The sequence below is a fragment of the Diabrotica undecimpunctata genome, chromosome 2, assembly GCF_040954645.1.
Source record: "Diabrotica undecimpunctata isolate CICGRU chromosome 2, icDiaUnde3, whole genome shotgun sequence".
NCBI classification, from domain to species: Eukaryota; Metazoa; Arthropoda; class Insecta; order Coleoptera; family Chrysomelidae; genus Diabrotica; species Diabrotica undecimpunctata.
In genome coordinates this window covers 168,630,192-168,657,574 of record NC_092804.1, presented here as the reverse complement: position 1 = coordinate 168,657,574, position 27,383 = coordinate 168,630,192, and the positions used below count along the sequence as shown (strand labels likewise).

Below are 27,383 nucleotides of genomic sequence, written 5' to 3'. Positions count from 1 at the left end.
GAGCGTAGTTCGAAAGGTCAGACAGTTGAATATTATTGCAGTGACAGGCGAGAGTTGTAGTTAATACTAAAAAAAGTTGCTAATCCCACATGTATCTTAATGACTTAATGTAGTCTTTTGAAATTGTGAATTTTGTATTAGATTGTTGTGTTACGCTACCTGTTCCTGTGAATGTAAACCCATCTGGGCATTGGTGCAATATAGATGTAATTGCGGAGTATTTTAATAATAATGAGGAGGAGTAGCTAGGGCGGACATCCAGCAAGAATTAATTTATAGGTTAGAATGGAAATTTCTCACGGTTATAAGCGTATAATGTGCAATAAAACTGTCTGGTTTCTTGTGAAGTTGACAAAGGATGCACGTTTTCAAATGCAAATGGTCATTATGGCTTTTCCATAACTACTAGAAATAATATACGAATGTGGTTAATAACCCATACAAATTAAATTGTATAAAAATCCAATAATTTTAACTTTAACAAAGAAAATAGATATGCTGCAGTGGCATATATCGTGGGTATACTGCAAAAACTGACCAAGTCAATTTTTATCGATTTTTCGTTTATCAATCCAAGTCACTCGAAAGACGTAACCGAATACCTGGAAAAGTGCCCAAGTCAAAATATAAAGGCACGATGCCGCAACACACATAACATCCAAATGTCTATGTCTCGGTATGCGTATCAATAGACTAGAAGAAATGATCATGTTGACTTGGTCACTTTTGCATGAAATGTGATTCACATTTCATATCAACATTGAACTGCGACAATTGGCTATTACGACTTGGTCACTTTTTGATGTTTTAGTTTTACCTACACGTTGTATGTTTATCAGTTGAATTATCACGTGTTGGAGAAGGAAATATTAAGTTTATCTTTCATTATGACGTCCAGGGGAACGTTTTTAGTACAAATGTGTTTAGATGAAGGCGAAGCTAGTACTTCACATGAAAATAACGCAGGTGAGTGTTGTAATTTCGTAATATTTATTGAAAATAATTTTGAGGTTATGATGAGGACAACAAATTATAAAAGTATCTATTACTTAGCTCTTAGCAGATAAACGTTTTCCTTAAAAAATAATATTTATCGCCCCACTTCCTAACCATCAACAGTAAATGCCGCTGATACAAAGTTAATATTCTATGTAGATTTTTGTTGTTGATCATTTTGCTGTTTTAAAATATAAAACATAATAATGAGATCAAATTAGGGTGACTAATAATAAGTAACGGTTTCAGAACTATGGTCTTCTAAATCAACATCACAACACATTCCTATTTTGTCAGCTGGAACCAGCACTACGGAAGGTAAATATACATTTTAAAACTGATCTTTTTATCCTAAACTAATATTTTAATTAGGTTCATTCAATACTACTCTAATGCAAGGATGTTCAACTACCACGTCTGATAATGAAAAAGAGAATACCAAACATTGTGAAGAACATAATAGCTCTATTGAGGTGAGTAATATACCTGTGTCACCTACGTTTGAGAAAATGGTCGTTGATAGTGGTTCAGATTTTTCTACCGGCAGTAGTGATAACTATATTCCGAGTGATGATGATGTTTTATCAAATGTTGAATCAACTGATAGTGATGTACCCTTATCAAAACAAGAATGTCGTTGGAGAAGAGCTAACCCTTCCCGGTGGAAAAGAAATATTAAAAAGAAAAATAGAATGTCAAGTTTGCCTTACAAATCAAAAGGAACAGTCATTGCAGCAAAAAAACCAAAATTGATTAATTGCATCTCTTGTAAATTCAAATGCTCTCTTAGTTTTAATGATGATTTCAGAAACCAGTTATGCTCGGAATTTTGGAGATTAGACTATAATCGTCAAAAAGATTATATTCTCTGTTGTGTTGAGAGCAAAGAACCTACTTGTAGAAGAGTTCGTTCTGGAACAGGTGCTCTCAAAACTGCAAGTAGGTACTATCATTTCCTAAACCAGGGTAAAAAAATTCGAGTTTGCAAGAATTTCTTTCTACGCACTTTGTGTATAAGCCACGGGCCAGTGGATAAGGCATTTTCTGGAGCAAATGATATAGGAATATTTGCAGCTAACGACAAACGTGGCAAAAAGGAACCGGCTAATAAAACCAAACCTGATATTATAGCGTCAATCAAAGCGCATGTACAAAGTTTTCCAACCATGGCATCTCACTACTGCACTCTCAAGATTGCAAGAAAACGGGAAAGGAATACGCATCTCAAATAACTTACCGTCGCATTTTTGGTACCAACTTTAATTTGTCCTTTTTTAAGCCTAAAAAGGATCAGTGCCTAACATGCACGAACTACTTGAAGACAAAAGCTGCAGATTTAGAAGAAAAATATCAGAATCACATTAAAAGACGAGACGAAGCAAATTTAGCAAAAAAATCAGACAAAGAGCGCGCAATGACTGATAATAGTTTTTTAAGTGTCACGTTTGATTTACAAAGCGTTCTGCAAATACCTTCTTCAGATGTCTCACCAATGTATTACAGTAGAAAGCTGTGCGCGTACAATCTCACAATTTACGAAGCAGCTAGTCAAAAAGCCCACTGCTACGCATGGACTGAAATTAATGGTCAAAGGGGCAGTTCAGAAATAGGTACATGCCTGCTTAAGTTTATAAAATCTTTGCCACAAAATATTATCGAAATAAGTTTGTTCTCTGATACCTGTAGCGGTCAAAACAGAAATCAGTTTATTGCAGCATTATTTCTATTTATCGTACAAAACAGCAATTTAAATATTGTACAGCATAATTTTTTGGAATCTGGGCATTCTTATATGGAAGTAGATTCCATGCACAGCGCCATAGAAAATGCTAAAAAGAATGTTCCACTATACACTATGCATGATTGGTTAAACATTTTTAGACTGGCACGCTCCAAAAGAGGCCGAAACAAAAGAAGTGATCCATATAACGTACAGGAATTAAGGTATAATGATTTTCTTGACATAAAGACCCTAGCTGCGAATACTCTTAAAAATAGAACCATTGATGAAAACGGAAATCGTGTTAATTGGCTAAAAATTAAATGTATGCGATATGAAGCAGATAAACCGCAATATATACTATTTAAGTACAACTATAGTGATCCAGAATTTCTTATGTTCAATGTAGTTGGACGTACTAAACGAGTTATAAATCCTATAAAAGAAATTCAACTATTATACTCTAAAGAAATTCCTATTTCTAAACTTAAAAAGCAGGATCTTCTAAAATTATGTAAGACAGGAACAATTCCCTCTGAATTCCATGCTTGGTATCAGTCAATACCATCAGAGAGTGGAAAAAAAGATGTTGCTCCAGAGCCATCAGTATTGTCCGATTCGGATTTGGATTAGTTCTACTTGTCCGATTCGGAGTCAGATTAATTCTAGTATAGAAACTTTTACATTTTTGTTATCATTTTCCAATTTAAAAAATAAAGTTAATGTTTTTATTTGAAACTTCAGCCTTACACTGTAAATAAATAAAATTGTGTTTTATTATTGATCAATAATTATCATTTTGTGGCCATGATGTCAATATGAGAAAATTTCTACATCAAAAAGTGACCAAGTCAATTTTTTTTGCTAAAAACAAAAAGATTAATACAATCTTTAGAGATACTTAGAATCACTAACTTCAACCATTTAATACCTGGAAAGAAAAAATACATATCCTTTTAAATTGATTTAGAAATAAACTCAAATAAAATTACAAAATATTCAACATCAATTATCTCGAAAGCATCATATTTGACTTGGTCAGTTTTTGCAGTATGCCCACGATATGTACTATACATCGGCCGATAATTCCATTGTGGTACAAGATATCCAAAAAACTTATTTAGAAAAAATGTAGGCAATGATATTCTTCATACTTGGAACATATGTGGAATTCTACAGGGTGATTAATAACTACGTGGTATAGCAAACGTACAATTTTTTAAATGGGACACCCTATATATTTCTTTATACTGATATTCCTCTTATAATATTGGGCTTTGCATTACTATATAGAGTATTTAACAAGTTGTGAGCATTTTTATTTCGAAATCCCTATGAAATCAACACCATATATATAAAGAAGTAATGCATAAAGAATTATTTATTTTATATAGTAAGATAAACAATATATTTTAGTTTTTAAATTAAGTTTAATTGAAATCATTGACGAAAATTTGTATACAGGGTGACCTACAAAACAAAATTACGATTTTCTCAATGATTTAAATAGATCACCCTGTATTTTATTTTTTAGAAATATTGTATTTATGATACTCTTTTTTTATATAGCATTTCCTATCCCTAAACTCATTATTTTCCGAGATATTTTTAGTTTTCTTCAAATTTCGGGAATACATTCAATTTTTTGTATTCAATAACTAACAAAAAATATAAACCATAATAATATGAAATGAATGTAACAATTGAATGTGATATTAAGGAAATAAGTCTAAAGTAAATGTTCAAAATGTCCAACTTCAACGTCTGTACAAGTTTGTAACCGATATTCAAATGATCGAGCCACATTTCTTAACATTTGTAAGAAAAGCTTCTCTTATTCTATTTTTCATATCATCTGGTGTTGTTCTGAGGCTTCTGGTATACAAGGTCTTTTATATAGCCCCACATGAAAAAATCAATTTTGGAGAATTCTGGTGATCGCGGTGATCAAATCAGTTGGTCCTCCTCTGCCTATCCACCTCTCAGGAAAGTAATTATTTAGATGATAGTGAATAGGACCAGTGTGGTGAACTGGAGCACCGTTGTGTAAAAACCACATTCGTTGTCGAATATTAAGCGGTACATGTTGCTGTAGTATTGGCAAACGATTATTTAGAAAATCCAGATATATGGCACCATTCACACGACCGTCAAAAAAGTGTGGACCAATCACATAATTGCCTACAATACCAACAATACCACCCCAAATATTTATAGACCGCCTAGTTTGACTATGAGTGTTAACAAAATAGGGATTGATTGATGCATAGTAATGAAAAGTATGCCGATTCACCATTCCATTTTTATGAAATGTAGCCTCATCTCCAAAAAGCACATAATCGAAAAAAAAAAAAATGGTCTCTTTGCACTTGCTCTTGCGACCATTAACAAAAAGCTAATCTGCATTGATAATCATCGACTATCAATTTTTGATAACTACTTTTGGTAACTGTATATGGCAAGGATACAGTTTATGTAAATTCTCTGGTATATATATTGAAATCTCCTCGTATTTGCTAAATCAACAAAGAATATTTTTAGTGTATTTCAGTTCCCATCGTACAAGTTAAAATACCCAAAAATGTTTTGTCGTGTCAATCCTTTTATTTGCGTCGCTGGAGTTAATGTAAACCATTTTAAAGTTTGTTTATATTTCACAGATGCGTTTTTCCTCGGCATTTCTTTTAATCGAAGCCACCTTGGGATTTTTGTGCGTCAAAGAAATAGGAATTTAACTGTATATGTTTTCACAAGGAATCTACGTTCCTGTAGTTGGCTGTATCCATATATTAAAAAATTAATCAAAATCCTTTGTAAAAGGTATATATTTAAAAACCCAAACGGGCTATGTTAGACAAAACGTTTTCGGAATCCATCATTCCATCATCAGTGTCTAGGAGTACATGAATGTAGCCACCAAATATATGGGTAAAAACCCGTTAACAAATAATTAGTTACATTAGTTTGACAGTATTTCTTATAAATTAATAGGATGTTAAAGTTACCGTTGGATTAGGTAACATGGCGACATATGACTCCACGTTGAAGTTGCTAGTCCTGAGACGGTGTGTCTACGAGGACTTTATGGAAGCAGCTGATTAAAATGACATTAGGGGTCATTTAGGTTTAGTTTTTTTTCTAAACCATTTTGTTTACTTTTCTTAACTCACCCTCTAACCTTTTTTTTGAGTTTCATTTAAAAAGATATATTTTTCATTTCTAATAATTGTTTCAATACTACAATAACTAGTTGTTGTAATCGTTATAACTTGGCACCTCGAAGCGGCGTCCATTTTAAATTGCTAGAGGTCTTTCTTGTGTTTTGTTTTCTTTGTTCCAAGATACTTATGTAAGCCCCCCTTTGTTTCAATTTTTGTAGTTGCCCCAATCCAATCCCCTTGCCATTCACTTATCCACGGCCCAGCTACTCCAAATAAACCCTGAGTGCCGCTCGCATAAGTTTCGATTTATTTTGCTTGCCCTATCTCCACCCCAATAGTTTCTGTCCCCAACATTCAACCTCCATAATAATACCCCATGTGATAAGCAAAATATTTCGTTACATGTTTACGAAGGATTTTTGCCGCCGAAGTTTGACTAATGTCATGTTGACGTAAAATTTCACGAGTGCTGATGTGGGGATCTTCAGTAGTAGCCATCAGTACATCATATTTCTTTTCTTCACCTTCACTTAGAACAGTTTTTCTTCTCTCATGTTTTTTTTATGTACAACTGCCCAGTGCGAACAAAACCATCCATTAATTTTTTAAAAGCTCTTGTGTTTGGCTTCCTCCGTTCAGGATATCGCTCGAGATAAATTCTGGATGCAAGTAAGCAATTTCTAGAACTTTCTCCTAATACCCAGATCATATCTGTTAACTTTTCTACAGAAAAATTCATGTTTAACATTAAAGACAAGCCACACAGACCGATTCTGTGTGGTTAAAAAGGTAATAATATGAAAACTGTGATTTTCAAAGCCTACCATTTTACTTTTGTAACTGACACAACTGCTCGTCACAATCGGTAGTTAGGAATATTTTATTCAATTCCTGAGTTGAATACTGTTCGAAAACCAATCTAAAAATTGTTACATCAATTGTATATTGTTTTGTGTGAGTTATTTATTGAATAAAAATGATCTTGTTATACTATTATACAAAAAATATTATCTTGTAGGAATTTTAGGAAGTTTTTATTTCATTAAGAAAATATATTTCCATAATATCACATTTATTGATACGTCCCTTGTATATTGTTATGGTTTTTTTTTGTTAGTTACTTGAATTTATTTATTATTGAATTATTTTATATTATTGAATAAAAATAATTTTGTTTTATTATCACTCAATACTCAATACTTATTTCTACTTACAAAAATTGAATGTATTTATAAAAAACTAATTTGATAGAAATCCAGTTGAGTTGACGGAGAGAATAATAGCAATGGTCACCAAAATAAAAAACAGGGAAGTGGTTCAAACACTTTTCATCACGCCTTGAAATATGCCTGTCTTCTCTACTGTCTGTATAAGTTATTAAATTTTTAATTCTTGAATATTTACTAAGTAGTTTTAACTTATGCATACTACATACTTATAAAAAACTCAATTAACTTGCATCTGATCCCTATATTAGTTTCTTAAAATTATCGCATTTCTTTCTAAACGAAAACATATCTTACAATGGCTCTTCTTAATCTCTTGTTTTATAGTCATCATGGAACTCATGTGTTCGCGGAAGCGCACATGACTGATGATATTCGTGGTAAAAAGGCACAAAGCATCGAGAAACAATAAAAAATTGAGATAAAAAATAAAGCAAAAGAAAGACGCGATGCCGGGGGGTTAGAAAACACGCTATACACGCGGATTCTCGGATTCTTTGGTCGTGGACGTCGTTTCCATGGGTCGGTGATCGCATTCAGGTTTGTCGTTTTAAAATGATGAAAGCAATGCCCTCGCGAGGGTTGTGTATGGTTCAGACAGGTTTTTTTTATTATTTTGCGGTAATAACTCGTGATGATTCAACAATATTATCGTATAGTCAGTTAAAAGTGGAAAAAATAATTTTGAATAAATATATTTACAACTTTTGATATTTTTCAATGTGTACCAATAAGGTATTTCTATTCAATAAATGGAGCTCTTTAATTTTTTTTGACCAAGTATACATTTTTTTAGTCATTATCTACTTTACAAACAACGAATAACTTCATATAAAATCTATGTAACCTAACTGATTTTATTTTCTGTGTTGTTTTCTTTCTATCTTGATAGGTTCTGTACGTTCTGTTTGTACACTCAGTCTTGTTTCTTACGTATATATTTTCTGTCAGTTTTATGATATCGAATGGTACTTGACTATTGTATAGTAGATGTACAGGGTCTGATATTTTCACTATCGCTTTTTATATCCAGGCTAGATTGCTGTATTCTATAGATTTCTCAACAATTTGTGTGATTGCAAACACCGCATTGTTACATGATCTTCCTCTTCTGAATCCTTGTTGTTTACCTGATATATAAATATATAACTTGATAACTTTCTCGTTTGGTTAGAAGTTTTAACATCGAATTTAACAAGTTTATTCCTCTATAAGGCCTGAAGTGAGATCGTAAGGCGGGTTCTCCAATTCTCAGAAATTCGTCCTAATGTTAAGCACGAAAACTCTATTGAAATTCTTCTTCTTCTTCCTCTTTATAAGCAATTCTGCTTGTTCATTGGCGGGTTAATACCTCTCTCCATCTTTTGCGCGGTCGTCCGATACTTTTTCAGCCGATTGGTGACTTATCTCTTGCTATTTTGACCACACGGGTCTCCTCCATTCTGCTTATGTGGTTATTCCATCCTTTTTTTTTATTTTCTGTCCATTCATTTATACACTGTACGTTACATTTTCTTCTAATGTCTTCACTTCTCTTTCGATCTCTCTGCGTATTTCCTGTAATTGTTGGCAGTACTCTCATCTCTGCCGTTTCCAGTAACCTTTGCGTTGTGGCTGTGTCGGGTCTTATTTCTGAGGCATATGCCATTATTGGTCTTACACTGGCTTTATATATTCTTGATTTCATCTCAGTGTTAATGTCTGTTTCGCCATATAGTGTTATTAAGGCATCCTGACAGTCTGTTTGCTTTTTGTACTTGATCTCCCACTTCTTTGTCCAGGTTTCCATCGATGGAAATTTTTCCATGGTTTTTTACTATATCCAAAACCATTTCTATTGAAATTAACCTGTTAAATTTGTTTTTTTAAATGCCTAGATCGTCTCGTCACAAACACTTTGCACGAGTATCTCTTTCTCTTACATAATATATATCGAAATGTTTCCCAAAAATTCAGTGAAGTTTTGAAAATTATCTAAGAAACTTCTGAAACTAATAAATAAAAGATGATAAAATGCAGAAACATATAGATGACTTAGATTGACGATTAGAATAGCTAATAGGATCCAAACTGCAAATATATTTACCAACTGCAGTAGAAAGAGACACAGTGAAAGACGTATGAAAAAAAAACAATTTACGCATCATAGGAGATTCACATTGCCACCGTTTGATAGGAAGTCTTCTCGGTCCATTAATGTCAAGCAATTTGAAGCCGTTGTGGTGGTAACCATTAGACAGAACAACAACATGCTGTTTCCTTGACTAAGGCTTATGAGGTTATGATACCAATATTTTACGATTAATTCCTAAGAACCGAGAAATATATTCAAGGATCTTTTAATACGAAATGTTAGAAATGGAGTCATCAGAATCAGCGGAGAAGAATTTCCCTTTTATTAAACGAACTGGGAGAAGTATTTGCAAATAATGTTCTTTGCTTTTGAAATACCACTTCTACTTTAATATCCTCAGAAATTGATTTTCTCAGGAAAACAAAAATAAATATTTAGCATAAATAATAGCTTAAAAAAATTTGAGGTACTCACTAAAATACAATAATTGATACGCAAAAGTACAGACTATTTAAAAATAGGTATGCTACAATACATTTAATTTAATTTTTAAAGTCAGTATTCCATTAATAAGATCTGTGGCTAATAAACATAGTTCGAAGCCAAACCTCTCCATACACACATACATACATCCTCAGGAACGTTCTCTAGTACATAGTTACCGTAAATTTTCAGAAATACTTTTCAATAAAATATTAAAAAAGTGGTTCCGCCCGGGATCGAACCGGGGACCTTCTGCGTGTAAAGCAGACGTGATAACCGCTACACTACGGAACCAGTTGCTATAATACATCTATGGATTATTTCGATTAATTTAATCGGCACAAAACCTGTTCTTAATAACTAATTAAAAGCTGAGATTTAAGTATCTTATCGTTTATTTATTTAGACATTCTTGAAATAGTTTTAACTAAATTTATTTTAATTATTTTTAATTAAATTGTCATTTATAAACAATTTTTCCATATACTCTTATTAAATTTGAACAAATAATTATTTATAAATTATTGTAATTATTCATCAAATGATGAGCCGCGCAGGGGTCCGGAAGCCAATCATACTGTAGGTTGGCAACTGGTACTGTCATTGATTTTAGATCGATAAGGTACCAGTTGGATAAAGCGCTCACTGATAAAGTTCTATTGTATTATAAGTACACCTGTAGTCGCCATTTTACGTCATATTAATGTTTTTTTTTCTCTTCTAGGTAAGTTTTTTTGAGCAGTTGTGACAGTCGCCCTTAGAGATAGTAAGTATTTGATTGCATGATTCCTAATGCTACTTAAGTTTTCCTATATTTGGGGTTACTATATTGTGTGTAAAAATCAATGCCGTTGTAACATTCAAATACTCAATTCTTATTGCTCTAAAAAGCTGTTGTTTTAAAAAGCTGGTTAGACGAGCAATTAAACTAATTTCTGAAATTGCACAGGCACGACATTTCAGTAGCGCATCTAGAATATACCTTTGGGGGGGGGGGGGGGTTTAACCCTTAAAACCCCCGTGGGTGCGCCACTGCGATATTTGTCTCCATCTGTGGTGTGACGTAGACCTCGAGCCTTAAGTACGGCTCTCATTCAATCAGACATACTTCGGATTAAGGCAGCAAAGTCTGCTTTAGGGATTTGCTCCCATTCGTCACGAACTGCTTGCTCCAAATCATTCATGGTTTCAAACTCACCATGGTTACGTCGAATACGTCGTCCCAGAATATCCCTGCACTCCTTGGGGGCCATGGTAATAAACCCATGCCATGGTAGGAAAAATAAAAAGAACGGTGGTACTGTAATATGTTAAAAATACTTTAAAATTCAAAGCCATTAACTGTGATAAATTTCATATAGATTAAAAGACCAACTATAAGTTTTGATCTAACACCAACAAAAAGCAAAAAAATCTGAAAGTCCGGTTAATTTTGCACCCCAATGTATAAACTTCAAAACTTAAAATTCACATTCAAAATGTTACAAACTGTCAAAAACATCTGTTTATATATATTTTCTGACGTTCACAAGATATTTCATGAATTTTCGATGTCATCTTGAGTGTTCTCGAACTACTTCTTCTTTTTCGTCAAGTGAGTTTTTCTTTGTGGGATAATTCTTACGGAACTTTCGTAACAATGTATATATTCCTTTCTTCATTTATACCAAGTATAAAATAATCGTGTCTTATGTGAGTGATAACTATGATAAAAGTGGTATAGGTCATATAATTAAACTGCCAGTAAATATTTTTTTAGTACAAATATTATGCAGAATAAAACATATAAAGCTTGTTAAGCTGTTGCGTAAGTTATTTTATCTTAGAGTTAATAATAAACGTCAAATATTAGATACCAGATTACAACTACATATCTCATTATTCTATCGTTTATTTAATGACCGAACCTCGTATCTTTAAACAGATAATGATTTACGATTAATAAGCTGCACACATTTAGAAAAACCTTGTTTATTATGCTACAATCATATTGTTTTGGAATTTACGAGGTCTTAGAAAGCAATGCAGTAATCATAAATTGAAAATTCAAGTCGATATATAAATCCACAGTGTATTTATCGTATTTATGGCACCCGTATGCGTACGTTTATTTCCTTTTTTCTTTCCACACAATAATTACGATAGTGACTTACAGTGAAATATGCTATGTAACTGTGGGGTATGTCAATTATACACTGCGATGGTTAGTAAATCTTAATTTTCAACAAGGTGGATGCTTTATGCAGGAACGGCAGAGCGTAAAAACAAAAGAGGCAGTTTGGGGACTAAATATCGTAGGTTGGTCACAGTATTGACAGTTTTTAATTGATAAGAAATTTCCGACACCCTGATAGGGTAAAAGGAAGGGGAGAAAGAAATAGAAAAAAAAAACAATTCAAGGCACTACTAGCTCTGAAATTACACGATTTGAAGTTAACCCACAACTGACCAGGAAATTTATTTATTTAACTACATTGCTCACAAAGCTTACAGTTTAAGTTAAAACAACTTAAAATAAAAATAAAATACATTCAAATATATGTAAGTCCATATAAAAAGAAATCAAACAAGGCTGTCAGAGTTCAAAACTAACTTGAGCCAGATAAACAATGCTTAACTTTATTTTAGTACATTGTAATAAATACAACCCCATTGAAGGTATGCATAATATCGATTTAGAAAACGATGCTCAATCCCAAGCAAGTTCATCTAGTCGACTTAACGTTCATTGTAATATTAAATTGCCTACTATTCAACTTCCAAAATTTAGCGGAAACCATGAAGAATGGTTAGAGTTGCTAGAAACCTTTCAGTCAATAATCTTTGATAATTCAAATATAAATCCTATTCAGAAATTCCACTACTTGAAATCCTCTCTCCGCGGAGTTGCCGAAAAGATCATTAGTAGTTTCTCAGTGTCTTCGGGCAATTTTTCAGTGGCGTGGCAAAAGCTATGTGAAATGTTTGCAAACAAAGACTTATTAATTAACGATCACACCAAGTGTATTTTCTCTCCCCCAATAATCACAAAACAATGTGCATCAAATATCAGAAACAATTAATAGATAAACTGCAAAGTAATTTACGATGACTTTGTTCTTTGTTATTTCTGGTCCAATTGCTCAAACTGTAAAGAATATTTTTTGCCTACCACATAGGATATTATTATGGGGGGTTGAAAATTGGTGACAGAAATTACGGGGCTAGAGATAGGGTAAGCAAAATAAACGAAACTGTTGCGAACGGCGCTCAGGGTTTATTTGGAGAAACCGGGTCGTGGATAAGTGAATGAAACAATGGTATTGGATTGGGGCAACTACAAAAATGAAACAAAAAGAGGGTACTTACATGAATCTTCTGGACAAATGGACAAACAAAACACAAGAGAGAGGTTAGGAGAATTTTCTAAAATAAATAAACAGTTACAGTTTGGGAAAAAATTAAACATTTACTACTATCTCACCAGAAACAGTTACAAATATAGACAATAACAAAAATATTATATTAATAGTTACAAAGGTAAATACAAAAATAACAAAGAGGAACACTTGCTATGTCCTATTCGTTTACAAACTCTTAGAAGTTGGAGGTACTACAAAACTTAAATTGTTACTGGGCTATAACTTGTAGCAGAAATAAATTATTACAAATAAAAAATTATCTTTAAGTGAAACATGATACATAGATGTTAACCTTTTTCTAAAAACAAAATAAAAATAAAGATCTCAATTTGATTAGATATTTATCAAATGTCAAAAATAATAAAGCTAGCTGTCATATGTCAAAACTAAATCTTAAATTGAGAACAAATAATATGACGGCTATGGCCACGCCCTAAGATCTGCAATTTTAATTATTACAATTTCTTTAAATTATGAAAGCAATTATTAATGAAAAAAATGTATATCTTTACTATAAAAGTTCAAACAAAAAAAGTTATCTGGATTTCACTAAAATGCACTTTTACTTTAAATTTCTGAAGTTGGGAACTGGAATCATACTGGAGATTTACTGCTACAAAAAAAACTACATCTCACACTGTGAATTGTAATCTGAAACGGCTTCTTAGGACATACAAATTTGAGGTTGAAATTGGACCACTGGACGCAAACCTTGGACTGGGCTTCTTAAAAAACTGGAACCATCGTGGTTATTTTTAAAAGTTGTTCTAAACAACACAACTCTCTTAGATACTTAGAAACATGGAAACAGTGATTACTGTTTCAAAACTGACACATTACATAGAGTATAATTTACTATTTTCAACAAATTTGCCGATTTTTTTCCGACTCAACTAAACACCTCTGTTTTCCATGACCAAAATTTCAAACCTCCTCTGTAACTACACATACTGCACAATTAACTGCCACTATACACTAGATTCCCATGAAAAGGGACGAAGAACGAGAAAACATTACAAATTCGACGTAAAATTTGGACTAACCTGAGGCCATCTGCTCTTGACAATGGCCTCAGCGAGAGTGTTGCAATTATCTTTCCGGCAAAACCTTCCCAGCGTTCTAAATGGATGTTAGTTTGAAACGCAATATCGAGCGTCTTTTGATCAAAGAAAATACCAAAGAATATGCGTCTGTGAAATATAAACAAACTGTAAAATGGTTTATTATCAACCTTGTCGACGCAAATAGTATTGAAAATACTTTGATGTTTTAATACGTACGATAGGAAATGAAATACACTAAAAATATTCTTCGGTGTTTTAGCAAATACGAGGGGATTTCAATATATACCAAGGAATTTTAAAATGCTACAAAACTACTATTATCATCTAATCTGTCATGTTTACAGTTTATATGAAGTAAATGATCTATCTCGCTTTTGGGAAATACAGGAAATTTCTACTTCTCCCCCGCGTTCGAAGGAACAAATTTTTTGCGAGGAACATTTTCAGTCCTTTCATACGAGGGACAAAAATGGCAGGTTCATCGTAAAAATTCCCTTTAGGGACTCTCTTGATCGATTAGGTGAGTCAAAATCCATTGCTAGCAAGTAAATTTATGTCTCTTATGTCAAGTTTCAAAATAATCCTATGTCAAAGAAAAAATATTCTGATTTTATGAGCGAATACTTATCTACGGGTCACATGTTTCCATATAATGATTAATTTCTTTTTTCCCCATTATGAAGTGGAAAAGGACCCTAACTACTAAACTTCGAGTTGTATGCAGTGGTTCGTCACCCACTACATCTAGAGTTTCTTTGAATCACTTACAACATTCTTATGTGGCATCCACTGATATTGCAAAAATGTACCGTTAAGTTTTAATCGATCCTTCTCAAACAAACGTTCAGCAAATAATTTCGCGATCGGATCCTTCCCAACATTTACTCAATGTTTAATACAACTTTCTGAGGAACATTTACATGATTATCCTGAGACATCTAAAATTATACCTAATGATTTCTTTATAGACGACTTGCTAGCTGGTTCCGGTTTTGGTTCCGGTCCAACCTTTTTGGCGAAAGATTGTTTTCCTCTTCGTAAATAAGTATCCAACGAAACCTGGAGTTTGGTTCTAAAAGGCTTCATTCAAATTATTGAATCTCAGGATACTACCTATATCTTTGGTTCCAATAATGGCACCAAAGCATTGGGTATTAATTGGCTTCCAAATACCGATTCGCTTAAGTATTGACCAGGGAATGGTCAATGTGACTTCATCTCATTAAAGATAAGGTTTTTTATAGCTTTCCTGTTGTTGAGATGGAAGTGGGTAATTTTGTTTTTTTGTGCAATGAATAAATAATTTAAGTAATAAAATATTTATTGGTGCGTCACATTTCTGAATTATTAGTGTGATTACTAATTGTTAAAAATCATAAATTCATGTCGGTTCTATACTGCTAACTGGTTAGTAATAGACGATATCAATAATAAAGGCGGTACTTATAGTAGCATTCTACCAGGAGTACTGTCCCATTATTTTAATTCGTTACTGTAAAGAAGGCGGAACTGGTTTGTTACTAATTGATTTATAAGTACTTCCTTTTTATTTTTAGATTGAATTTGACACAATTCGTAAAAAAGTTACAACCTTATGATTCACCAAGAATTTATTGGAGGTGAGCGTTTTGGAGGTTTGGCTTATACGTTTTTATTTTTTGTATTAGTTGAATTTATAAAATAGTAAACACATTGTTTTTAATTTTTACTATTAAGTACTTGTCAGTTTTAGTTTTAATTTGTAAAGTATTGATAAGAATAAGTGATAGAGTACAGATATATACAAATACATTATTATATTAAAATGGGAATTCAAGGACTCAAAAATAATGCGGTATCAGAACCAGGCCAAAAGGAAATAGAAGACTTAGAAAAGAAGCAGGATTCTTTTAATGTGTAAAAGTGAATGAATTTTCAAAATTGTTTTAATGAAAGCCCACCAAGAAAAGAAGCAGGATTCTTTTAATGTGTAAAAGTGAATGAATTTTCAAAATAGTTTTAATGAAAGCCCACCAATTCCAAAAGTCAAGGTGGAATATGCCATTAAACAATATTAAAAACCAACAAGAGTCCTGAGCCTGACGAAATTTAGGCTGAAATAATCAAATTAATAGAAAATGATCTTGTTTTGTTGGTAATTTTGTTTAATACAATTTGTGATACTGGGGAAATATCAAAATGGTTAGAATCTATTTTCATTCTCTTGTCAAAACAACACAACTCTAGACGATGTGCAGATTTCAGAATAATACGTTTTATGAGCCAATTACTTAAAACTTCTAAACGCAGGTCACAAAGATTATATAAACAATGGAAAGAAGAAGTGACGTACGATCCTGCAATGAGAACACATCGGATCTATTCTGTATGAGTACAAGAAACAAATTCGTTAAGGATTTCTGCTTAGTTGATAGACATGTCGTGGAATGCAAATTTTAGATTCCCCATGTCTCTATTAACATCTTTATCAACGTCTGTTATACCTTGCATTTTTAGAAGGTTCAGATTAAAGCAGAAATCTGAATTTTTTTCGAAACTATCTTACCGATTTTTCTATCAGATGTCGCTATTGCGTCCATAACGAAGCCATTTTATTGTTGCTTCTTAAAAGACAGAAAAGATTTATTTTTCACGTTGAGAACGCCTATGAATAACTGTTCTGATGAGACTTATTAAGTCGAAATACGTATCAACAGATACATAGACGCTTTGTACGTGAAATCGAATCTTTGCTGTCTTTTTCATTTCATATTATAGAGATGCTTTGTATCAAGTCATATTTTCTTTGGAGTTTTCGTGATTGTTTTTGATAATCTATAAATGCTATAAAAACGTCTTTCTGTGGGTTGTAACATTTTTAGTAAGCAATTTCATACATATAGATGACCTTAGCCAGAAGGTTACACGAACTTTTTAAGGTATTACTTATTAGGCTATAAGTATTAGAGTAGATCCTAATGCGTTTAAAATAACCACAACATAATGATTCTAAAACTTGAGTAGACATCGACATAAACCGCCTTAATTGCATCGAAAGATAGTCCACATAACACCCTTCCATATCTGTTTGCCTTATTTTTATCTCATCTTGTATTATTTTTCTTCATAAAAGATGTCTGGAGAAAGTCTCAACGGCCCCTTATATAGCGGAAAAGTAAACGTAAAACTTGGCTGAAAAACCAGCTTTCGGTAGATGAACATTTTCAATATTTATACTGCACACTAGAGTGGAAAGGTTATGATGATACCGCTGCTCCCTCCCTATATATAAAATATAACGTGTATCGGTTCAATATACACAGTTTTACGGAATGGAGAATGGTTCATTAGCTTTTTGTGTGCAAATGGATTCGTTTGTTTTGATTAAATTGATGAAATGAAATCAAAGTTGACAGTAAAAATCGATGTTAATAAACTAAAAACCGTGGTAATTTATATACAATATTTTGTTTTGTATTAAAGGAAAATTTTAGTGAAATTGAATGGGTAATTCTGAACGAATATTACGCAAAAACTATTAAATATATCCTTTAACTATGCCTACTATCAATCCTAACAAAATTTAGCACAAGTTTTAGTCATATTATATAGAGGTTTTTCTATTCGAAATTTGAATGTTTAAGGTGTTAAAAAATTAAAGAAAAAACTCCAGAAATTTTTTAAGAATAAACATTAATTTTATAATTTCTAGCTGGTCAAATATGTAAAATTAAAAAATGACACTTTTACCGTCTATAATTCTTTTTTTGTAGGAGGAATATCTCTCTAGTAGGAGCTATAGACAATAATATTAACACAAAAAGCAAAAATTTTCGATTTGTTTTTAGATTTTGTTAGGAAAACTAAGCACAAGGTTTGCGACTGGTGCATGTCGTGATTATTGGTACAAGGTATATCCTGAAGTGATTCCAGCAAAAATAGACATCTATGGCAAATGTCAAATTTAAAACAGATCCCTCCTATTAAATAATTACCAGTTGATAAAACCGTCAGACGGATATTCCCAAAGAAGTACCGAAAATTGCGTCCATCTATTGGCGAAGTGCATCATTGTTCCTCTAGAATTTACCCACAAGCTGAATCGAAGACACGGCTTGTTTTGCAAAGAGGTCGGCTAGTTCGTTACCAGAGATTCCTACATGAGACGTAATCCAGATATGGTTATGGATACTCCCAGTGAGATTAAACTATCGAAAGTGTTTTGAATAGCTTGAACCAAAGTATGTACCGTGGACATACTTTTGAGGGAGTAGATAGACGCTAAAGAGTCTGTACGTATTGCTATTTTTTTGTATTCTGGTGATAGTAAGTTTGTAGCTTGGAGAATAGCGAATAATTCAGCAGTATGTATGCATCAGAAGAGCGGGAGATTACAAGATATGACTAAATCTGTGTTTGAAGTTACAGTACATCCATCAGCTCTTAGAATCATTTGTGTATACAATTTGGTCAAATCTGTTGTTAGCTACAAATTCTTTAAAGAAATCATGAAACTCGAAATGCGAAGATTTCTAATTGTCGAAACCAAATTCAGATTTTTGCTTTAATCTGTGCGTTCTAAGAATTGCAAAGCAAAACAGACGTTGATAAAGATGTAATTAGAGAAATGGGGAATCTAAAATTGCATTCCACAATATATCTCCTGAACTAAGTAAAAATCCTTGGCGAATTGGTTTCTAGTACTCATAAAGAGTATATCGAAATAAAGGGATTCTTTTTATGTCGCTATTGCGTCCATACCGAAGCCATTTTAGCGTTGCTTCCTTTACTACAGAAAAGATTGTTTTCACGTTCAGAGCATCTGTAAATAGTCGCTCCAAAGATTCTTTTTAGAATGAAATACGTATAAGCTGATATACAGAGGCACTATACGTGAAATCAAATCTTAACTGTCTTTACTTTTAATTCTTTAAATGTTTGCCTTAGAAATTATGGATTTGTCTGATGTTTGTCATAATTAGTTAACGAGAGATTAAAATCTGCTTTCAATTTATTACAGGGAGGTTTAGGTGATAAATATTGGAGTTGTGACTGAAAGATCGATGTTATTTAGATGTGGTGAGAGATACTGTGGCATATATTGAAGTTCAATAAGAGAAGGAGAGTTAAAAAGGCCATTACTTAGTAATTTATAGGCTGTATTTTCGGTATTAGCTGAGATTCGAGACGAATGTTTTAAAATGAGTTTCCGATGACGTAGTCCGAGGGAAGTTCATTAGCTTCTCTGTATAAAGTATCTGCGGGGCTCGACCTGAAGGCTCGAAGGCAGATTCGAACTGCAGGATTTTGTACAAAATTAAGAAGTTCTAAATCTGATGGGCTAGCTGACATATAAATGAAACTGCAGTAGTCTATTTTAGAACGAATAATATATAATTTTTTAGACAGAGTTTTTAATATGTTAAGATTTGTCATGCACTTAGTTTTGAGATCTTTTAAATGGCATTTCCAAGTAAGTTTACTGTCGAATGTGAGTCCTATAATCCGTATACTCTTTACTGCTAGTAGACAAGTACCATTTATGGTAATTTTAGGATTTATAGTACTAGCTGTCCTGCGAGAAAACCTAATGATTTGTCTTCTCAACAGAAAGGTTAAATCCGCTTACTGAAGTCCATTCAAGCAATTGGTCAGAAGCATTCTGAAGCAGTTTGTAAGTGGCAACAGTGTCTGCCTCGGCAGAAAATTATTAAATCATCTGCATAGATTGCAAACTTGACTGGAAGCTAATTTTTTACATATATCGTTTAAAACAAGTATAAAGAGTGTAGGACTCAATACCGACCCTTGGGGAATTCCATTAGTTTGTTTGAAAATCCTAGAGAGTTTGCCATTTTCTCTTACGTTAAAGATTCTATTTGTTAGAAATTGATTAATAAATGAAGATATATTTCCAGATACGCCTATAAAGAGTATCGAATGATTTTTCGATATCAAGCGAAACAGCTATTACGTCTTGTTTGCACTGGAAGGCGTTGATGATTGATGTTTGTAGGACTACTAGATTGTCTGCTGTACTTCGATGTGATCTAAAACCGGATTGTGCCAAATTTGTTATTTTATATTTTTCTAGGTACCACAGGACTCTTTTATTGATAATATTCTCCGTAAGTTTGCACATTGTACATGTGAGAGTAATTGGTCTGTAGGAATTTGAATCAGTTGAAGTTTTGCCTTGGTTTTTAACAGGAATAATTATGGATTTTTGCCACAAATTTGTAAATGATTTTTTGGTCCATATTAAGTTATAAAAAGATAAAGGAAATTTTATCTGGACCTGCAAGTGAATTTGTGCAACAGTACAGTGTGTGATAATTCTTGTAAAGTAAACGGCATGTACGAAAATGTATAGAACATTTGACAACTAATCAAATTGTTAATATTGGTTTTTGTCGCTATTCAATAATTCTGCATGCTATGTTTAAAAATCTAAAAAATAGAATAATTCTCAAACGAGGTATAAACAATATTTTTAAACTACAAACGTTTCTGTGACATATTCTATGAATATATATTTATTCAAGTTTATAATACAGTTTTTCTGTGCTTTGTTTAAATTTTTCTATAGGTAATAAAAATGCTACATCTTTCATTGTGTTTTACAAAATCGTCAATTTACAGAATTGTTTGTTTTACCCCCGTTCACTAGAATCTCAATATTTTTTATGTTGTAACACATAAGTTGCAAGGTTTAATATTATTCGAAGGTTATCTTTTTCTTTTTTATACAGAACTTGCTTAATAACAAATACCGGAAATCATTTTCCTTGAAAATTTCGTAAACTTTAGATACAAATACTGATTATCGCGAGTTCTGACGGTTGCAATAGAGGTAAGCCGTTCCTGAACAAATATTTCAGTGGGAAACGATACTGCCATTGAAGGAATCGGTTCACAAATCAGTGAATGTAAATAAATACGTGCCAATAAAAATTTTCAATGGAATTTATGTTTTTGAAATTTAATACAGTATTTTTAACGTGATATTCAAAAATGCTTGTGACATATCAAGTTGTTGCGTTTAATTGCACTTTCATATCATTACAAACATTTTTTGTTTGGCAGGTAATAATTATATATAATATGTAAATCGTTTTGTTGTCTTGAGTTTTGTTCGTGATTGCCGCTTGGTTTTCACCATATCTGGCTACTCTCGCTTTATCCTGAAGACTGATGTAGTTACCTGGGGTGTGGACTGTGGAGCTATAAGTGATAGGTGGGCGTTTTGAGTGGAGCAGTTATCAAGAACCTTCTCCAGTCTATAACGCTCGATGTGATCGCACCTAATCAAGGGTAGTAAGTACCCTTGCAACACATCCACTAAACCCGCAATGAGAAAATTGGTAGTGATCACAGACCTCGGAAGCCGAAATCCAGCAGTAGAGGTGTCAAACGGTCGCTACCAACATGAAATATGCAGAATATGTATGAGAGTGGAAAGGTACACAATATCCTAAAATGAGATTAAGAGACTTAATATAGATCTAATAGGGCTTAGGCTCTCTGGGAAGGAATTGAGTCGGAATAATAGTTGCACCACTAGTTAAAAGTGCATAGTTTTCTCTGACAGAATTATTTCATTTTACTTGCAATGATAATCTGATTATAATACTTATATACGTGCCAACTGCGGATAAAGATGAAACCACCATTGACGAATTCTATGAAACAGCTAATGAAGTTGACAATGGCGTGAAATAAAAATCATAATATGCGACTTTAATGCAAAGTTGGTTAAAGGAAATGTCCAAAATACAGTTGGAAGCTTTAGACTTAGAGAGAGAAGCCATTGTGGATATCGTGTTATTAGCGTATATCAAGAACACAATACGATACTGAGTACAGTACAGTACAGTATACTTTTCAAACTTCCTGTTTGTGGAAATCGCTAGTAGAGATTGGAAATCATCATCATCATAATCAACCTGTTTGCGTCTTTTGCTGGACATAGGTCTCCCTCAGCTCATTCCAGTATTTCTTCGTTTGGGATTCGGTCTCTCAGAGAGACACCCAACATCTGGCGCTCCATGGCCCTCTGAGTCATGCGAATCTTATTCACTACCTTTTTGTGAGTGTTAATGTTTCCGCTTCATAAGTGAGTACAGGTAACACACATTGGTCAAAGATTTTCCTTTTGAGACATATGGGTAAATCCGATTTACATATATAGTTTAATTTACCAAACGCTGCCCAGGCTAATCCTATGCTACGTAGGAGCACACACGTTCCTCTGCCCAACCGAATTTCATGTCCTAAGTACTTATACGATGTAGTCTGCAGAATATCCCTCCCATCAACAGCAATATTTCGATTTAGCACCAGATTAGTCCTTATTTGCGTCTTGTTCATATTAATCTTTAGTCTGACCTCCAAGGAAGCATGATATAATTTTTCAAACGTTATTATTGCATCATCCATACGATCGGCTGTATGTTGTAAAAGCTTTGTGAATAGCTTTTAACATTTTCTGGTAGATTATGGTATCGAATGCTTTCTAGTAGTCGACAAATATCAGTGCCAATGGTTTGTTGTATTCTGCAGACTTCTCTACCAGTTTCTTAGCACTAGAAAGTGGTCGTTAGTGCTGTATCCCGATCTAAATCTAGCTTGTTCTCTAGGCTGAAGTCTAATTTAGCGTCCAGTCTTTTCTTGATAATTTTTGTGAAAAAGTTTATATATGTGTGAAAGCAAACTTATAGGACGGTAGTTTTTAGATCTGTTATGTCTCCTTGCTTGTGTAATAAAAGAATAACTGCATTCTTCCATTGAGAAGGAGTTTTTCCTTGGTAGATGCATTCGGTGAAAAGCTTGGCCAAAGCCTGGATAATTTTATTTTCTCCTAGTTTCATCGCTTCGACAACTACTCCGTCATCGCCAAAGGATTTGTTATTTTTCATTTCTGAAAGTGCCGTTTTGATTTCGTATGGAGTTATTTCTGACATTAATTCAACAACTTGGAAAACAACTCGCAGTATCCATAAGATGTAGAAAATCCATAAAATCTACAAAAGCATACCTACTAGGAACCGATTTTACGACAACAACAACAAACAGTGGTAATAAACACCCAATCTTCTTCTTCCTCCTCCTCTTTATAAGGGGCAGAAAGAATTCTGCTTGTTCATTTTATCGGATTAACACCTCTATGGAAGTTTGTCATCTTTTGCGCGGTCGGTCTATGCTTCTTCTGCTGATTGGTGATTTATCTCTTACCCAAACTTCAATGGGAGAAATCTCCAGGTGAAACATACAATCAATTTCTGAAAATTCTGACCACTCTCCTGAATATATATATATATATATATATATATATATATATATATATATATATATATATCTGCCGCCATTTCTCGCAACCTAGCTTCCAACGCTTGCGATCGTTCCAGTCATCTATTTGTAGACCCCTATCTTCCATTGCACCTTTTACTTCTTGTCTCCGCGATCTTCTTGGTCTTCCCTTTTTCCTGCGGTTGGTGGGGATCCACTGTAATATTCTCTTTGGCCATCGTTGATCATCCATCCTTTCTACATGGCCATACCATTTCAGCCTTTTCATTCTATAGTTTCCAGGATGTCAATGTCTATGCCCATACGCTCTCTGATTTCAGTATTCCTTACTCTATCTCTTCTAGTGAGTTGGCAACATCTTCTCCAATAATTCATTTCCATTGCTTTTATTTTGGATGCGTCATTTTTATTTATTACCCAAAGCTCTGAACCATATGTAGCAATGCTTTCTATGATACTTTTGTATATCCTAATTTTTGTGTTTCGGGTGATGTGGTTATTCCAAAGTATACTATTCAGTTGACGTATTGCTGAATTTCCTTGACCAATTCTAGTAGCTATTTCTTTTGTATTCCGACCATTGTTTGTAATGTTTACACCGAGATATTTATAGCTATCAGTATTTTGAATTTGTTTGCTTCCTAGTTCTAAGTGCTTTCCTTTACCTCCCACTACTACGTACTCTGTTTTTGATGGATTAATTGATAAGCCCCACTTAGTATACTCTTCATCTATTTTTCGTAACATGTAGTGGATATCATCTTGATCTTCTGCAAGTATTACTTGGTCATCAGCAAAATGCAAGCTGTACAGTGTATGGTCTCCAATTTTAACACCCATAGGTTCACATTTTCTTTTCCAAATATCCAAAACCCCCTCCAAATAAATCTTAAAGAGTGTAGGTGCAATGCAGCAGCCTTGGCGAAGTCCTTTGGTCACTTTTATCTTTTTTGTCACTTTTTGTCCAATCTTTATTACACTCGTCATATCATCGTACAACTCCCTTACAGCATTAATGTCAATCGGTGGAATATTCTTGTCTTCTAGCACCTGCCATAGCTTGGCTAATGGGACACTGTCATACGCTTTTTGAAGATCAATAAATACCATGTGTGTCTCCATATTATGTTCCAAACGCTTTTCTATTGTTTGTTTTAGGCAGAACACATTGTCTATACAAGAACGACCAGCACGAAAGCCACTCTGATCTTCAGCGTCTTCCCAGCAATCTTCAATTCGGCTTTTAATTATCTTCCCGTAGACTCTACAGATTGAGTTAGTTACACTAAGCCCTCGGTAGTTCTTACAATATTTTCTGTCGCCTTTATTTTTGTATAGATTGCTGATATATGCAGTTTTCCATTCTGGGGGTAGCTCTTCTCCTCTCAAGAATAAATTAAAAGTATAAGCCAATAGCTAAAATAGTTTGTCAGGGCCATATTTAATCAGTTCAATGGGACTGGGTCACCCGGTCCTGGAGCCTTTCCATTTTTCATAGCGTTTGCGTGTTTTTTAATTTCTTCTGGTGTTATTTCAGTTTCTTCGAGGTAGGAAATATCATATTTTTGGTAGCCAATATCTTGGAATTCTGTTCGATCTTCTGTCAGCATTTGTTCATAATATTCGACCCATAATTCTGGGGCTATTAGAGTTAACCTACTGCATTCTTTTCTATCTGTTCTATCTACTACCTCTAATTGTTTTCCAGGCTTCTTTACTTCTTACTGTACCCATAAAATTTTCTACGTTATCGCAGGCTTTATTCCACATCTCATTTTTGGCTTTATTTACCTCTTTTTTTACTTCTTTGTTTAAGCTGTTGTACTGTTGTCGATAGTAAGGATCCTGTTGCTAGCCATTTGTTATACATATTCTTCTTCTTCTTCCGCACAAGATCTTCTATTTTTTTATTCCACCATTCATTTCTATTTTTTTTTTCTGAATAATATATATGACAGTAATAAAATATCAGAAGATTGATTACAGTCAATTCACATTTAAAAAAAGTACATGTGATGCGGAGTTGCCAATTCCCAGTTTGGCTTCCGAAATGCTCTTTAGAGAAGCGGTTCTCTGTTTGCAAGTACTGACCCAACGGTACAGAGACGTAAACAAGGATGTCTACATATGTCAGGACAAGATAAGATATGAACAATTAATTGGAATATTCAAAAATGTTGACGGCGATTAAAAATTTAGAGTTTCTTCAGTGAGTATTGTAATTAGGAAGGACTTACGGCAGATATGTATTCTAGCTAGTATAATTCATAATGCTTGCTAATAGTATAGAAAAACGGCATCATCTCATGGCAAGGGTTTAAAGAGCTAGCGAAAGAGTTGCCTCAATATAAATCTAAAAAATCCAAATGAATGCTGATAAGAATATTGCAGCAATCTGCCAGACAGCTGATAATAAATACGAAATTAATCTAACACGTGGTTTTATACTTGGTACAATTGTTAACTTAAAATGTATCTAAACTATCGAAATATGTTCTAAAATTGAAAGTGTCAGAGCAACATAAAAACATGAGAAATTTATTCACATACTTCCACTTAAAAGTGCTGTATTTAGTTAAGGATCAAACAAATGCTGTATATTTCCTGTTTGCTGTAAAGGCTTGGGCATTAACAGAAACATTATTGAAAACACTGGAAGCACCACAAACGTGGAAGTACTACGCCTAATGCGAAAGGAAAAATAAGTATTACTCACTATCAAAAAAAGGATGATTGAGTATCTCAAATAAGAAATTGCAAATCCCGTTTACTTTAGCTAACAGTCCAGGAACGCGAAGTAGTTAGAAAAAGGTAGAAGAAGGGTAGAAAAAGTTAGTCGACTCTCCACAACTTACCATATTAGTATGGAAAGTCATACAGTCCAATTATTCAGAAATGTGACAAAGTTAAAGTCGCCGTGAGAAACCCAACGCTCGTAGCGGACAGGCAGGTAAAGAAGAAGTGAGATCCATGTAGCACGAACAAAATAAAATGAGTCAAATGCGACTAGTGAATCCATTCGACGGAACCGAATCATTAAAAATAACGATATGGCTCCGGTCTGGTTTTCAATTCTTTCATATTTTAAGTAATTCGGAAAGTAAATTCAGCTTTCTATACTCTGGTATTGATTTATGTGAAAAGCTACTTTTCGTGCTCCGCTGAGTGCATTTCTGTAATTAAAAAAATGAAAGTTACGTAAAACATCTTTTAGATTTTGTACTATTCAATGAACAAATAAAAATTATTTAAAATTAATTATATTTTATTGCTGAAAGTTCTTCCAACAATTACGAAAAACAGTTCAGTTTTTTGTAATTAACGTGACATACTCGTATAAGGCGCAAATGGAAGCGTTTAAGAACAGTGTACAGCAATATTTAGAATAGCTCTTGATCACTAGTCTAAACAGAACTAAATAAAGTGAGCCATTTTTTCTAAACTAAATACTAAAAACGCTGTAGAATCTAAATTACTTTTCCCTTACATCTCTCTAGGTTTTAATGTCAATTTATACAAAATCATTTTGTTGTAGATTGACAGGGCGGATTGTCTTTCCAATGTCCAATACATTTTTTTATACTTGATGTCTAGGTCTTCTCTTTTCGTTTTACATCGGTCCTTCAGCGTATCCTTGCTTCTTTTATTCAAGTGACCTCTCTATTATAGCCGTTATCGTATAGATTTGATAGCCAACTATACAAAGAACAGCAATGTATCCGGAGTGGATCATTACCAACGATAATTAATCAGGAATCTGAAATTTTATCGGGCATAACACCCAATGAACTTCGAAGGTCAGTGCAAGAAATGAAAAATAATAAGTCCTCTGGAGGCGATGAAATAGTGGCGGATGCCTTGAAACTTGCTGGAAAGAGGTTATGACAGGTCCTTGCCAAACTATTCACTAGATGTTTGCAGGAAGCAATAACACCAACTCAGTGGCATAACGCAGAAATTATTCTACTTC

The 27,383-nt window shown here is 33.4% G+C and overlaps 1 protein-coding gene and 1 non-coding gene across 10 annotated transcripts in view; one reads left to right on the top strand and one right to left on the bottom strand.

The window, feature by feature from the left end:
* nmo (serine/threonine-protein kinase nemo) overlaps positions 1-27,383 on the top strand; it is a 372,069-nt gene that overhangs the window by 144,539 nt on the left and 200,147 nt on the right. The window lies entirely within an intron of this gene.
* TRNAV-UAC (transfer RNA valine (anticodon UAC)) lies at positions 9,882-9,954 on the bottom strand. Its single transcript has one exon. It is a non-coding gene; the product is annotated as a tRNA-Val (tRNA).